The sequence below is a fragment of the Aegilops tauschii genome, chromosome 1, assembly GCF_002575655.3.
Source record: "Aegilops tauschii subsp. strangulata cultivar AL8/78 chromosome 1, Aet v6.0, whole genome shotgun sequence".
Taxonomy (NCBI): Eukaryota; Viridiplantae; Streptophyta; class Magnoliopsida; order Poales; family Poaceae; genus Aegilops; species Aegilops tauschii.
The window spans coordinates 397,741,355-397,757,954 of record NC_053035.3 but is presented as its reverse complement, the minus strand read 5'-3'; positions in this window follow the sequence as shown (position 1 = coordinate 397,757,954).

The following is a 16,600-nucleotide window of genomic DNA, read 5'->3' as shown; positions in this document are numbered from 1 at the left end:
TTGTATCCTTAAGCTCCTGGTGGTAGACTTCTCCAATGCGTCCCATGGCGATGTGTGCGGCCATGCTCCCCTAAACTCCAGGTTGGTGCTTCGAAATCCCATCTTATGGCACAGAACATCCTTCCTGGAATGAGAACTTGAATCTTCCAGCTCTCCTCTTTGGGTAATGTGGAGTTGTAGGTTCCGGTGATGCTTGGTATTCCTATGTTCAAGTACTTGGTGACTTCCTTCAAGTGTCGACCAAAAGGCGTGCCTTCATCTGGTTGCATGAACTTGCTCCTTGCATCCGCCATTCCTAGAAGAGTAGAAAAGGAGAGGGTTTAGAAATGAGAAGAGGGAAGCTTTCTAGGGCTTAAGCTTAGTGGTCGTGTCCTACAGTCAGCGTGTGCTCTGATACCAACTTTGTAGCGACCAGACCTCAAATGGTCTGTGCTGTTGTGCACCAGTGTCATCCCTGGATCAGTAATGCTGACACGCACAGTACAAATGGAGGATTTATAACAGAGTAGCAATCACACACTTATTACATCGAATATCTCCAAAGATATTAAGTATGATAAACATGGCTTAAGGCCATCTAAAAACGATAACAGCGGAAGACTTGGAAGATACGTGAGTCCATCAACTCCAGCGGCATCACTGAGTATAAGACCACGACCTAAGGCACCTTACTCGTCGTCTGAAAAGTCTGCAACATGAAACGCTGCAGCCCGAAAACGGGTCAGCACATAGAATATGCTGGCAAAGTAACACATAGAGAGTAATGAACAATAATAATGCTATACTACATGCATATATGGCTGGTGGAAAGCTCTATGGTTACAGTTTTTGCGAAAAGCCAATTTTTCCCTACTACAAAGGAATAAATTTTATTTAACTATCATGGTGGTTGTTAAACATTGAGAAGGTACCTCCAACTCAATCCCAATTAAGTGTCATCATTAACCCAACAAAATTAATTAAAAGTAACATGGTGATGAGATTCAAATGATAATCCAGGTACTAGATACTCAAATTGTCCATAACCGGGGACACGGCTAACCATGATTAGTTTGTACACTCTGCAGAGGTTTGCGCACTTTTCCCCACAAGACTCGATCGCCTCCGTTTTTATTTCTCGCACTGCATGGTGTTTGAGAAACGGATGACCGAGACACAGTCTTTCAGAAACAATCACTCTTTACTCTGGATGGACCGGTACACCTACTTTCCCCTACATCTGCTAGCCCACCTCTTCAAGAGATCATGTAACCTACTCCACTATGCTAGAGCCCATAATAGCTTGTGGCTGCACACGGAAGTTTCTAGCATGAACAATCTTATGATCCCTTTGAGCCTGGGTGGCGGACCTTATAAAATCAGACAACACTGGGTTCTCCAGGTGCCTCAATCCACCCAGATGTGAGTTTTAGTTGCCACCTTAAGTTGAACCATTAATAAACATCTCACATATGTCATGAATATCTCTCAAACCCAAACCACGTCTACGAGCATAGCATGGCAATAATAATAGCAACGTAGAAGTAACTCCCAAGGGTTTGAATGGAAAACAGGTAATAGGTACTACCTCAACTACTTCCCAGTTCCCACAATTTAATCAGATCCTAATCATGCAATTGTTTGAGGAATAGATATAATGCAATAAAACTGGGTATGGAAAGTATGATCAAAGTGTTACTTGCCTTGCTGATGATCCGCAAAACCTAGCGATTCGAAGTAACAAGCGGCACACTCTGGGTACTCTATCGCAAACAAACAAGCATACAATCAGTACTCATCTAATGCACAGGTAAAACTCGAATGAAAGATCCAACCAGAAAGTTCAACTTAAGAACTCCGGTTTGCAAAAAGAATCAACTCGAAAGAAGCAACGAAAGTCAAATGGCGAAAGAAACAAGCTTCGTTTACTAATCTAGATCTAGGTCAAATTTTATAGTAGAACAAACTTGTTTGAGTAGGTTAAACGGAAAGAGAATTTCGAGACGAAACTCTAGGCGCTTGAATCGCCTGATTCCGATAAACGAGCGAGAAGTTAAACAGAAACGAAGATTCGATCAGAAATCGAATCTGAGAAAATCGCGGAAAATCCGACGAAAAAGAAAAAACGGACGAACGGTTAAAGAACGGACGTTCGTTAACAGAGAAAAACCGACGAACGCGTTCGTTAAAACGAATGGTTCGGTGAACGCTCGCAAAATAACAAAACCGAAAAAAAACCGATCTAGGTTTTTTTTTAAACGAACGGTTTTTTTTTTAAACAAAAACCGGCGACGAACGAGGCGAGGCAGTACCTCGTCGGGGCAGAGATCCGGCGGGGCTCAGGCGGGGCTCCGGCGGGGTGCGGGGTGCGGCGGTGGTGCGGGGCTTGGGGGGTGCGAGGGGCGGCGAGGGGGCGGCTCCGGCGACGAACGGCGGCGGCGGCCGGCTCAGCTCCGGCGGCGGCGGACGAGGCGGGTGCGGGCGGCGGCGGGCGAGGTGAGGGGAGAAAAGAGAGGGGGGGTATAAAAAGGAAGGGCGGAGGTGGCTTGGGGAAGGGGGCGGCGGCGGCTCCCGTGCGCGAAGGGGACGACGTGGGCGGGCCGGCGGCCTGGCGCGGCTGGGCTCGGCCCAGAGGGCGCGCGTTGTTTTTTTTTTAAACGTTCCACGGAAAATATTTCACAGAAAAATAAATAAAAGTCGGAAAAATATAAAATAAATTTTCCCCATCTAGTTAGAAAATCTAGAATATGGTGAACATTATTTTAACACAAAATAAATATTTTGAAAACATGCAATATTTTTAATGCAATAAAAATTGCAAATAAAATCCAAATAAATTCCGATAAATGATTTTAACATTTTACCTCCAGTATTTCAATTGTTTTGGAGAAGTCATATTTTCTCCTCTCATTTATCTTTAAAATGAAATATTTTTCCGGAGAGAAAATAATTAAAACCAAAATCCTCGTCTTATTATTTGATGAAAATCAAATATGAAAATTCGAGAAAATCCCCAACTCTCTCCGAGGGTCCTTGAGTTGCTTAGGATTTATCGAGAATTTGTCAAAATGCAATGAAACATGATATGCAATGATGATCTATGTATAACATACCAAATTGAAAATTTGGGATGTTACAGGGCAGTAGAGGAGAACGCAGAAACAGAGAGAGACAGATCGAATCTTGGAGGGGCTCTCGCCACTCCCACGCCATGGAGGCCAAGGACCAGAGGGGAAACCCTTCTCCCATCTAGGGAGGAAGTCAAGGAAGAAGAAGACGAAGGGCCCCCCTCTCCCCATCTCTTCCGGTGGCGCCGGAACGCCGCCGTGGCCATCATCATCACCGCAATCTTCACCAACAACTTCACCGCCATCATCACCAACTCTTCCCCCCTCTATGCAGCGGTGTAACCTCTCTCTTACCCGCTGTAATCTCTGCTTAAACATGGTGCTCACCGCTATATATTATTTCCCAATGATGTATGACTACCCTATGATGTTTGAGTAGATCCGTTTTGTCGTATGGGTTATTTGATGATCAAGATTGGTTTGAGTTGCATGTTTTGTTATTGGTGTTGTCCTATGGTGCTCTCCGTGTCGCGCAAGCGTGAGGGATTCCCGCTGTAGGGTTTGCAATATGTTCATGATTTGCTTATGGTGGGTGGCATGAGTGACAGAAGCACAGACCCGAGTAAGTAGGTTGTTTGCGTATGGGATAAAGGGGACTTGATGCTTTAATGCTATGGTTGGGTTTTACCTTAATGATCTTTAGTAGTTGCGGATGCTTGCTAGAGTTCCAATCATAAGTGCATATGATCCAAGTAGAGAAAGTATGTTAGCTTATGCCTCTCCCTCAAATAAAATTGCAATAATGATTACCGGTCTAGTTATCGATTGCCTAGGGACAAATAACTTTCTCGTAACAAAAAGCTCCCTAATAAAACTAATTTAGTTGTGTCTTTATCTAAACAGCCCCTAGCTTTTATTTACTCGCTCTCTTTATTTTCTTGCAAACCTATCCAACAACACCTTCAAAGTACTTCTAGTTTCATACTTGTTCTAGGTAAAGCGAACGTTAAGCGTGCGTAGAGTCGTATCGGTGGTCGATAGAACTTGAGGGAATATTTTTTCTACCTTTAGCTCCTCATTGGGTTCGACACTCTTACTTATCGAAAGTGGCTACAATTGATCCCCTATACTTGTGGGTTATCAGCTGCTACGGGCTGAGCAAGAACCGTTCTTACCTACGCATCAAAACCACAATGATAGTTCGTCAAGTTACTGTTGTTTTAACCTTCTCAAGGACCGGGCATAGCCACACTCGGTTCAACTAAAGTTGGAGAAACTGACACCCGCCAGCCACTTGTGTGCAAAGCACGTCGGTAGAACCAGTCTCGCGTAAGCGTACGCGTAATGTCGGTCCGGGCCGCTTCATCCAACAATATCACCGAATCAAAGTATGACATGCTGGTAAGCAGTATGACTTGTATCACCCACAACTCACTTGTGTTCTACTCGTGCATATAACATCTACGCATAAACCTGGCTCTGATACCACTGTTGGGGAACGTAGTAATTTCAAAAAAATTCCTACGCACATGCAAGATCATGGTGATGCATAGCAACAAGATGGGAGAGTGTTGTCCACATACCCTCGTAGACCGAAAGCGGAAGCATTATGACAACGCGGTTGATGTAGTCGTACGTCTTCACGATCCGACCGATCCAAGTACCGAACGCACGCAGACCTCAAATAGTCTGTGCTGCTGTGCACCAGTGTCATCCCTGGATCAGTAATGCTGACACGCACAGTACAAACGGAGGATTTATAACAGAGTAGCAATCACACACTTATTACATCGAATATCTCCAAAGAGAAATAAGTATGAAAATATGGCTTAAGGCCATCTAAATACGATAACAGCGGAAGACTTGGAAGATAAGTGAGTCCATCAACTCCAACGGCATCACTGAGTATAAGACCACGACCTAAAGCACCTTACTCGTCATCTGAAAAGTCTGCAACATGAAACGTTGCAGCCCGAAAACGGGTCAGCACATAGAATATGCTGGCAAAATAACACATAGAGAGTAATGAACAATAATAATGCTATACTACATGCATATATGGCTGGTGGGAAGCTCTATGGTTAAAGTTTTGCGAAAAGCCAATTTTTCCCTACTACAAAGGAATAAATTTTATTTAACTATCATGGTGGTTGTGAAACATTGACATGGTTGACAGCATCTCAATCCCAATTAAATGTCATCATTAACCCAACAAAATTAATTAAAAGTAACATGGTGATGAGATTCACACGATAATCCAGGTACTAGATACTCAAGTTGTCCATAACCGGGGACACGGCTAACCATGATTAGTTTGTACACTCTGCAGAGGTTTGCGCACTTTTCCCCACAAGACTCGATCGCCTCCGCTTGATTCTCGCACTACATGATGTTTGAGAAACGGATGACCGAGACACAGTCTTTCAGAAACAATCACTCTTTACTCCGGATGGACAGTTACACCTACTTTCCCCTACATCTGCTAGCCCACCTCTTCAAGAGATCATGTAACCTACTCAACTATGCTAGAGCCCATAATAGCTTGTGGCTGCACACGGAAGTTTCTAGCATGAATAATCTTATGATCCCTTTGAGCCTGGGTGGCGGTCCTTATACAAACAGACAACACTGGGTTCTCCAGGTGCCTCAATCCACCCAGATGTGAGTTTTAGTTGCCACCTTAAGTAAACCATTATTAACAATCTCACATCTGTCATGAATTTCACTCAAACCCAATCCACGTCTACGAGCATAGCATGGCAATATAATAGCAACGTAGAAGTAACTCCCAGGGGTTTGATAAAAAAAACAGGTAATAGGTACTACCTCAACTACTTCCCAATACCCACAATTTAATTAGATCCTAACCATGCAATGTTTGAGGATTGATCTAATGCAATAAAAACTGGGTATGGAAAGGTATGATCAAAGTGTTACTTGCCTTGCTGATGATCCGCGAAACCTAACGATTCGAAGTAACAAGCGGCACACTCCGGGTACTCTATCGCAAACAAACAAGCAAACAATAAGTACTCATCTAATGCACAGGTAAAACTCGAATGAAAGATCCAACCAGAAAGTTCAACTTAAGAACTCCGGTTTGCAAAAAGAATCAACTCGAACGAAGCAACGAAAGTCAACGGCGAAAGAAACAAGCTTCGTTTACTAATTTGGATCTAGGTCAAATTTTATAGTAGCAAAAACTTGTTTGAGTAGGCTAAACAGAAAGAGAATTTCGAAACGAAACTCTAGGCGCTTGAATCGCCTGATTCCGATAAACGAGCGAAAAGTTAAACAAAAACGAAGATCCGATCATAAATCGAGATCTGAAATAATCGGGAAAAATCCGACGAAAAAGAAAACTGACGAACGGTTAAAGAACGGACGTTCGTTAACAGAGAAAATCCGACGAACACGTTCGTTAAAACGAACGGGTCGGTGAACGCTCACTAAATAATAAAACCGAAAAAATAAACCGATCTAGAGTTTAAAAAAAAGAACGTTTTTTTAAATAAACCGGCAAACGACGGCGAGGTGGTACCTCGTCGGGACGGGGCTCCCGCGGGGCTCGGCTGGGCTCCGGCGAGGGGTGGCGAGGGGGCGGCGAGGGCGGCGGGGTGCGGCGAGGGGCGGCGAACGGCGGCGGGGTTCAGCGAGCGGGGCGGCGGCTCCTCGAGCTCCGGCGGCGGCGGCGGGTGCGGGTCGAGGCGGGGCTCGGGGTGGCGAGGGAGGGGCGGCGGCGGGGTATATAAGGAGGGGGGCCTGCTTGGAGGAGGGGGCAAGGCAGCGGGGCTCCGGCGGAGTCCGAGCCGGACACGGGCGCGGCGGCGCTGGCGTGCTCGCGGAGGAGACGCGCGGCTGGGCCGGCTGCTCGGCTGGGCCTCGGCACGGTCGGGCGCGGCGCGTTTTTTTTAAAACATTCCACCGAAAATTTCATAGAAAAATAAATTAAAATCCAAAAAAGATAAAACAAATTTTCCCCATCTAGTTAAAATAATTAGAACAGGGTGAACATTTTTTTGATACAAAATGCAGTTTTGAAAATGTGCAATATTTTTAATGCAATTAAAATTGCAAATAAAATCCAGTATATGATTTTAATATTTTTCCTCCGATATTTCCATTGTTTTGGAGAAGTCATATTTTCTCCTCTCATTTATTTTTAAATGAAATATTTTTCCTGAGAGAAAATAATTAAAACCAAAATCCTCGTTTTATTATTTGATGAAAATCAAATATGAAAAATCGAGAAAATCCCCAACTCTCTCCGAGGGTCCTTGAGTTGCTTAGGATTTATCGAGGATTTGTCAAATGCAATAAAAAATATGATATGCAATGATGGTCTATGTATAACATTCCAAATTGAAAATTTGGGATGTTACAAACCTACCCCCCTTAAGATGAATCTCGCCCTCGAGATTCGGGTTGGCTAGAAAACAGGTGGGAGTGGTCCTTCCGTAGATCTTCCTCTCGCTCCCAGGTGGCTTCATCTTCCGTGTGGTGACTCCACTGGACTTTGCAAAACTTGATAACCTTACTGCGGGTAACTCGGCTGGCATACTCAAGAATCTTAACTGGTTTCTCCTCATAGGTCAAATCACTTTCCAGCTGAATCGCCTCCAGCGGCACGGTATCTCTCAGCGGTATCTCAGCCATCTCTGCGTGGCACTTCTTCAACTGGGAAACATGAAATACATCATGAACTCCTGACAATCCTTCGGGTAATTCCAGCTTGTAGGCAACTTCTCCCATACGTTCCAAAACTCTGTATGGTCCGATAAAACGGGGCGCTAACTTTCCCTTAACTCCAAAGCGCTTCACTCCTCGGAGTGGTGATACTCGAAGATACACTCTGTGTCCGACTTCGTGGACTATCTCCTTTCGTTTAGAATCCGCATAACTCTTCTGCCTGGACTGGGCTACCTTGAGCCTATCGCGAATCAACCTCACTTTCTGTTCAGACTCCTTAATCAAATCGGGTCCAAACAACTGACGGTCTCCAACTTCGTCCCATAACAACGGTGTTCTACACCTCCTTCCGTACAAAGCTTCGAAAGGGGCCATCTTCAAACTGGTTTGATAACTGTTGTTGTAAGAAAACTCTGCATATGACAAATTGTCGTCCCAACTAGATCCATAATCTAGTGCACAAGCTCTCAACATGTCCTCCAAAATTTGATTGACTCTCTCGGTCTGTCCATCTGTCTGTGGGTGAAAGGCTGTACTAAATTCTAGCCTGGTTCCCAATGTTTCATGTAACTGCTTCCAAAACTTCGAGGTAAACTGGGTTCCTCTGTCTGATACAATGGTCCTCGGAACTCCATGCAAACATACGATCCTGGTCATGTATATCTTTGCCAACTTAGCACTGGTGTAAGTGGTCTTCACTGGAATGAAATGAGCTACTTTTGTCAAACGGTCGACTACAACCCATATTGAGTCATAGCCTGAACGAGTCCTGGGTAATCCCGTGATAAAATCCATGCCTATTTTATCCCACTTCCATTCGGGTATCGGCAATGGTTGTAGCAATCCTGCTGGCTTCTGATGTTCTACCTTCACTCTCTGACATACATCACAAACTGCTACATACTCCGCAATATCCTTCTTCATTCCGGTCCACCAGAAAGTATTCTTCAGATCCAAATACATCTTGGTATTCCCTGGGTGAATCGAGTACGGTGAATCATGGGCTTCTTGCAAAATCAACTTCCTGATCTCCGGATCATTTGGCACATAAACGCGGTCCTCAAACCATAAGGTATCGCGTTCATCCTCACGAAATCCCTTGGCTTTTCCTTTGCTCATCTTCTCCTTTATCTCGTCAACCTCCTTGTCTGTCTTTTGAGCTTCTCTGATCCTTTCCATCAAGGTAGACTGAATCTCCAGTGTCGCTAAATAGCCTCTTGGGACTATCTCCAAACATAGCTAGCGAAGGTCCTCGGCTAACTCCTGAGGTAACTCTCCTGTCATGAGGGTTTTGACATGACTCTTGCGGCTCAACGCGTCTGCTACTACGTTAGCCTTTCCTGGGTGATAATGCAATCTCATATCATAATCCTTAATAAGCTCCAACCATCTCCTCTGTCTGAGATTTAACTCCTTCTGCGTGAAAATATACTTCAAACTCTTGTGATCCGTGTACACCTCACAATGGTTTCCGATGAGAAAATGTCTCCATGTCTTCAACGCATGCACCACGGCTGCTAACTCCAAATCATGCGTAGCATAATTCTTCTCATGGGGTTTAAGTTGTCGTGAAGCATATGACACAACTCTTCCTTCCTGCATAAGCACTGCTCCAAGTCCTCGACGAGAAGCGTCGCAATAAACTTCATCATCCTTGCGTTGATCTGGCAGAATCAACACTGGTGATGTAACCAATCGTTTCTTCAACTCTTGGAAACTACCTTCACAATCCTCAGTCCAATTGAATTTGGTGTCCTTCTTCAATAGCTCAGTCATGGGCTTAGCGATCTTCGAGAAATTCTCGATGAACCTCCGGTAGTATCCGGCAAGTCCAAGAAAACTCCGGATCTCTCCAACTGACGTGGGTGATTTCCAACTTGTCACTGTGTCAACTTTGGCAGGGTCTACTGCTATTCCTTCTCCAGAAATAACATGTCCGAGGAATCCAACTCCCTTCAGCCAAAATTCACATTTGCTGAACTTGGCATATAACTGATGTTCTCTGAGCTTCTCAAGTACCAATCGCAAATGCTCCTCATGCTCTTCCTCATTCTTGGAAAAGACTAAAATATCGTCAATGAACACCACGACAAACTTGTCCAAAAACTCCATGAACACTTTGTTCATCAGGTTCATGAAATAGGCAGGTGCGTTAGTCAGACCAAATGACATAACGGTATACTCATACAGTCCATATCTGGTGGTAAAAGCCGTCTTAGGTATATCCTGCTCTTGAATCTCTAACTGATGGTATCCTGATCGTAGATCGATCTTGGAAAATACTTTAGCTCCTTGTAGGCGGTTAAACAAATCATTGATCATCGGCAGTGGGTACTTGTTTTTGATGGTCACTTCATTCAATCAATGGTAATCAACAACCATCATCAACGATCCATCTTTCTTCTCCACTAGAAGTACTGGTGATCCCCAAGGTGACGAACTTGGGCGAATATAGCCTTTATCCAATAACTCCTTAATCTGCTTCTTAATTTCCTCCAAATCATTTGCGGGCATCCTGTACGGTCTCTTAGATATTGGCCCTGTGCCTGGCAAAAGTTCAATCAAGAACTCAATGTCTCTATCTGGTGGCATGCCTGGCAACTCTTCTGGAAATACATCCGGGTAATCCTTCACCACTGGTACTTCCTTCTGTACAACTCCTGATAAGGAATTCACTTGAGTCCTCTTCGGCATATGCCGGGATACATACTTGATCCTTTTTCCTTCTGGGGTGGTAAGCAAAATCGACTTACTGGCGCAATCGATGTTTCCTCCATACATCGATAGCCAATCCATTCCCAAAATCACATCCAAACCTTGCGACTCCAAAATTATTAGGTCTGAGGGGAAAACATGCCTACCAATAGCCAATGGCATCTGAAAACATCCTTGGCTTGCCATATACTCTGCTCCTGGCGAGGTTACTAACGTAGGTGTTCTGAGAACTTTGGTGGGCAACTTAAACTTATCCACAAATCCCCTTGATATGTATGAATGCGATGCACCAGTATCGAAAAGAACGATTGCAGTAAATGACTTAACCAAAAACTTACCTATTACTGCATCAGGCTGTGCTTCAACCTCCTCCACGCTCACGTGGTTCACATGTCCTTTATTGAAAGGGTTCGGCTTCTTCCCAGAGCTTCCATTGCCATTACCATTCTGGGCTTCAGGGCAATCAGTTGCATAGTGTCCAGTCTTCTGGCACTTGAAACAGGTAACGTGACTCAGATCCCTCTTGGCTGGGGTAGATGGGTTATTACGGTTCTGTCCGTTGGTTCCTCCATTCCCATTACCATTCTTGGAGCCATTATGGTTGTGCGAACTACCTCCTCCATGGGTATGCTGAAACTGTCCTCCCGGTTTCGGGGCAAATCGTGGCTTCTGCTGGGCTCCAGAATTATACTTCCCTTGTCCATACTTCCTCTTATGGTTTTCAATCTGCTGCTGCTTTCCTTCAATCATAAGTGCTCTATCTACCAACTCCTGGTAGTTGTTGAAGGTTGCTGCCATCAACTGCATACTCAGTTCATCATTCAGTCCTTCCAAAAATTTCTCCTGCTTGGCTGCATCTGTAGCAACGTCATCTGGTGCATAACGTGCTAACTTACTGAAATCCTCCACATACTAGCCTACGATGCATCCTCCTTGGCGTAGGTTGTGAAACTCATGCTTCTTCATAGCCATAGCTCCTGCTGAAACATGAGCTGTACGGAAAGCTTGCTGAAACTGGTCCCATGTGACAGTGTCAATAGGGTGTGTGGCGGTATAATTCTCGCACCATGATGCTGCGGGTCCATCAAGCTGATGTGCGGCAAAACGCACTCTTTCCGCATCTGTGCATCCTGCAGTGGTCAACTCCCTTCCAACTTTGCGGAGCCAATCATCTGCAACAATCGGCTCGGTGCTACTAGAAAACACCGGCGGGTTTAGCCTCAAGAAACGGGCTAAGTGATCAACAGGTGGTGGTGGTGGTGGGTTGTTGTTGTTGTTGTTGTTGCCTTGGTTCTGCACTAACACTTGCATCAGGGCATTCTGTTGCTGAATCAACTGGGTGATCTCCGGTGGGAAAACAAATCCGGTGTCGCGTCTCGGAGGCATCTGATGGGTTAGAAAAGATGAGAGTTAAGAATAGAATGAGGTCTAGAGGGAAAACACTACCCATATGCTCATGAGACAACTACAATCAATATCACTCAATCAATTCAAACAAGGCATAACATCGATCTAACTAGCGTTACAAAGTGCTTGAACTATACTATTAAATGGGGGAAAACTACTACTGATATGGTGGTCTACTAGAAATTCTGATCAGTTGAAGACTCCATGATGTCTGCTCCAGCTTCATCAACAAAGTCATCTTCACTTGGTTCCGAGTCGGTGTCGTCGATGATGATGTAGTTATCCGGGCAAGTGCATTCGTCATCTTCTGCTTTTGGCACTGGATTTCCCATGAATACTCCAATCTTCTTCTTCAGGTCATCATTCTTCCCTACTAATGCGACGATTTCCTCCAAATAATCCTCGCGTGTAGCCTTGAGTTCTTCCTCCAGCTCCTTGATCTTCGTCAATGCCTTCTTCAGTTCTTCCTTGTCTGAGCACATCTGGTTCTCCTGGCGATGAATATGTTGGTTTTGCTCCTGGATGAAAGCTGCAATTGATCCATCCTTCTTGGTTCTGATCATCTCCCATTGCGCGTCTCGGCGTCCACAAATTTGATAAATAGTATCCTTAAGCTCCCTGTGGTAGACTTCTCCAATGCGTCCCATAGCGATGTGGGCAGCCATGCTCTTCCCTAAACTCCAGGTTGGTGCTTCGAAAACCAATCTTATGGGTTCAGTAACTGGCACAAACGTCCTTCCTGGAATGTGAACTTGAATCTTCCAGCTCTCCTCTTCGGGTAATGTGGCGTTGTAGGTTCCGGTGATGCTTGGTATTCCTATGTTCAAGTACTTAGTGACTTCCTTCAAGTGTCGTCCAAAAGGCGTGTCCTCATCTGGTTGCATGAACTTGCTCCTTGCATCCGCCATTCCTAAAAGAGTAGAAGGTGGAGAGGGGTTAGAAATGAGAAGAGAGAAGCTTTCTAGGGCTTAAGCTTAGTGGTCGTGTCCTACAGTCAGCGTGTGCTCTGATACCAACTTTGTAGCGACCAGACCTCAAATGGTCTGTGCTGCTGTGCACCAGTGTCATCCCTGGATCAGTAATGCTGACACGCACAGTACAAATGGAGGATTTATAACAGAGTAGCAATCACACACTTATTACATCGAATATCTCCAAAGAGAAATAAGTATGAAAATATGGCTTAAGGCCATCTAAATACGATAACAGCGGAAGACTTGGAAGATAAGTGAGTCCATCAACTCCAACGGCATCACTGAATATAAGACCACGACCTAAAGCACCTTACTCGTCGCCTGAAAAGTCTGCAACATGAAACGTTGCAGCCCGAAAACGGGTCAGCACATAGAATATGCTGGCAAAATAACACATAGAGAGTAATGAACAATAATAATGCTATACTACATGCATATATGGCTGGTGGGAAGCTCTATGGTTAAAGTTTTGCGAAAAGCCAATTTTTCCCTACTACAAAGGAATAAATTTTATTTAACTATCATGGTGGTTGTGAAACATTGAGATGGTTGACAGCATCTCAATCCCAATTAAATGTCATCATTAACCCAACAAAATTAATTAAAAGTAACATGGTGATGAGATTCACACGATAATCCAGGTACTAGATACTCAAGTTGTCCATAACCGGGGACACGGCTAACCATGATTAGTTTGTACACTCTGCAGAGGTTTGCGCACTTTTCCCCACAAGACTCGATCGCCTCCGCTTGATTCTCGCACTACATGATGTTTGAGAAACGGATGACCGAGACACAGTCTTTCAGAAACAATCACTCTTTACTCCGGATGGACAGTTACACCTACTTTCCCCTACATCTGCTAGCCCACCTCTTCAAGAGATCATGTAACCTACTCAACTATGCTAGAGCCCATAATAGCTTGTGGCTGCACACGGAAGTTTCTAGCATGAATAATCTTATGATCCCTTTGAGCCTGGGTGGCGGTCCTTATACAAACAGACAACACTGGGTTCTCCAGGTGCCTCAATCCACCCAGATGTGAGTTTTAGTTGCCACCTTAAGTAAACCATTATTAACAATCTCACATCTGTCATGAATTTCACTCAAACCCAATCCACGTCTACGAGCATAGCATGGCAATATAATAGCAACGTAGAAGTAACTCCCAGGGGTTTGATAAAAAAACAGGTAATAGGTACTACCTCAACTACTTCCCAATACCCACAATTTAATTGGATCCTAACCATGCAATGTTTGAGGATTGATCTAATGCAATAAAAACTGGGTATGGAAAGGTATGATCAAAGTGTTACTTGCCTTGCTGATGATCCGCGAAACCTAGCGATTCGAAGTAACAAGCGGCACACTCCGGGTACTCTATCGCAAACAAACAAGCAAACAATAAGTACTCATCTAATGCACAGGTAAAACTCGAATGAAAGATCCAACCAGAAAGTTCAACTTAAGAACTCCGGTTTGCAAAAAGAATCAACTCGAACGAAGCAACGAAAGTCAACGGCGAAAGAAACAAGCTTCGTTTACTAATCTGGATCTAGGTCAAATTTTACAGTAGCAAAAACTTGTTTGAGTAGGCTAAACGGAAAGAGAATTTCGAGACGAAAGTCTAGGCGCTTGAATCGCCTGATTGCGATAAACGAGCGAAAAGTTAAACGAAAACGAAAATCCGATCAGAAATCGAGATCTGAAATAATCGGGAAAAATCCGACGAAAAAGAAAACTTACGAACGGTTAAAGAACGGACGTTCGTTAACAGAGAAAATCCGACGAACACGTTCGTTAAAACGAACGGGTCGGTGAACGCTCACTAAATAATAAAACCGAAGAAATAAACCGATCTAGAGTTTAAAAAAAACGAACGTTTTTTTAAAATAAACCGGCAAACGACGGCGAGGTGGTACCTCGTCGGGACGGGGCTCCGGCGGGGCTCGGCTGGGCTCTGGCGAGGGGTGGCGAGGGGGCGGCGAGGGCGGCGGGGTGCGGTGGGGCTTGGGGCGGCGAGGGACGGCGAACGGCGGCGGGGTTCGGCGAGCGGGGCGGCGGCGGGGTATATAAGGAGTGGGGGCCTGCTTGGAGGAGGGGGCAAGGCGGCGGGGCTCCGGCGGAGTCCGAGCCGGACACGGGCGCGGCGGCGCTGGCGTGCTCGCGGAGGAGACGCGCGGCTGGGCCTCGGCCCGGTCGGGCGCGGCGCGTTTTTTTTTTTAACATTCCGTCGAAAAATTCATAGAAAAATAAATAAAAATCCAAAAAAGATAAAACAAATTTTCCCCGTCTAGTTAAAATAATTAGAACAGGGTGAACATTTTTTTGATACAAAATGCGGTTTTGAAAATGTGCAATATTTTTAATGCAATTAAAATTGCAAATAAAATCCGAATAAAATCCAGTATATGATTTTAATATTTTTCCTCCGATATTTCCATTGTTTTGGAGAAGTCATATTTTCTCCTCTCATTTATTTTTAAATGAAATATTTTTCCGGAGAGAAAATAATTAAAACCAAAATCCTCGTTTTATTATTTGATGAAAATCAAATGTGAAAAATCGAGAAAATCCCCAACTCTCTCCGAGGGTCCTTGAGTTGCTTAGGATTTATCGAGGATTTGTCAAATGCAATAAAAAAAATATGATATGCAATGATGATCTATGTATAACATTCCAAATTGAAAATTTGGGATGTTACAGCACCTTTGAGTTCAGCACACGTTCAGCTCAATGACGTCCCGCGAACTCTGATCCAGCAGAGCTTCACAGGAGAGTTCCGTCAGCACGACGGCGTGATGACGGTGACGATGTTGCTACCGACGCAGGGCTTCACTTAAGCACCGCTACGATATGACTGAGGTGGATTATGGTGGAGGGGGCACCGCACACGGCTTGAAACAATCAACTTGTGTCTATGGGGTGTCCCTGGCCATGTATATAAAGGATGGAGGGAGGAGGAGGCCGGCCCTCATAGGGCGCGCCCAAGTGTGGAGTCCTACTAGGACTCCCTAGTCCTAATAGGATTCCACCTCCCACATGGAATAGGAAAAAGGGAAGGGAGAAGGAGAAGGAAGGAAGGGGGCGCCCCCCCTCCCTAGTCCAATTCGGACCAGTCCATGGGGAGGGGTGCGGCCACCCTTTGAGGCCTTTCTCTCCTTTCCCGTATGGCCCATTAAGGCCCAATACGAATTCTCGTAACTCTCCGGTACTCCGGAAAATACCCGAATCACTCGGAACCTTTCCGATGTCCAAATATAGTCATCCAATATATCGATCTTTACTTCTCAACCATTTCAAGACTCCTCGTCATGACCCCGATCTCATCCGGGACTCCGAACTATCTTCGGTACATCAAAACACATAAACTCATAATACTGATCGTCACCGAACGTTAAGCGTGCGGACCCTACGGGTTCGAGAACTATGTAGACATGACTGAGACACGTCTCCGGTCAATAACCAATAGCGGAACCTGGATGCTCGTATTGGCTCCCACATATTCTACGAAGATCTTTATCGGTCAAACCGCATAACAACATACGTTGTTCCCTTTGTCATCGGTATGTTACTTGCCCGAGATTCGATCGTCGGTATCTCAATACCTAGTTCAATCTCGTTACCGGCAAGTCTCTTTACTCGTTCCGTAATACATCATCCCGCAACTAACTCATTAGTCACATTGCTTGCAAGGCTTATAGTGATGTGCATTACCGAGAGGGCCCAGAGATACCTCTCCGACAATCGGAGTGACAAATCCTAATC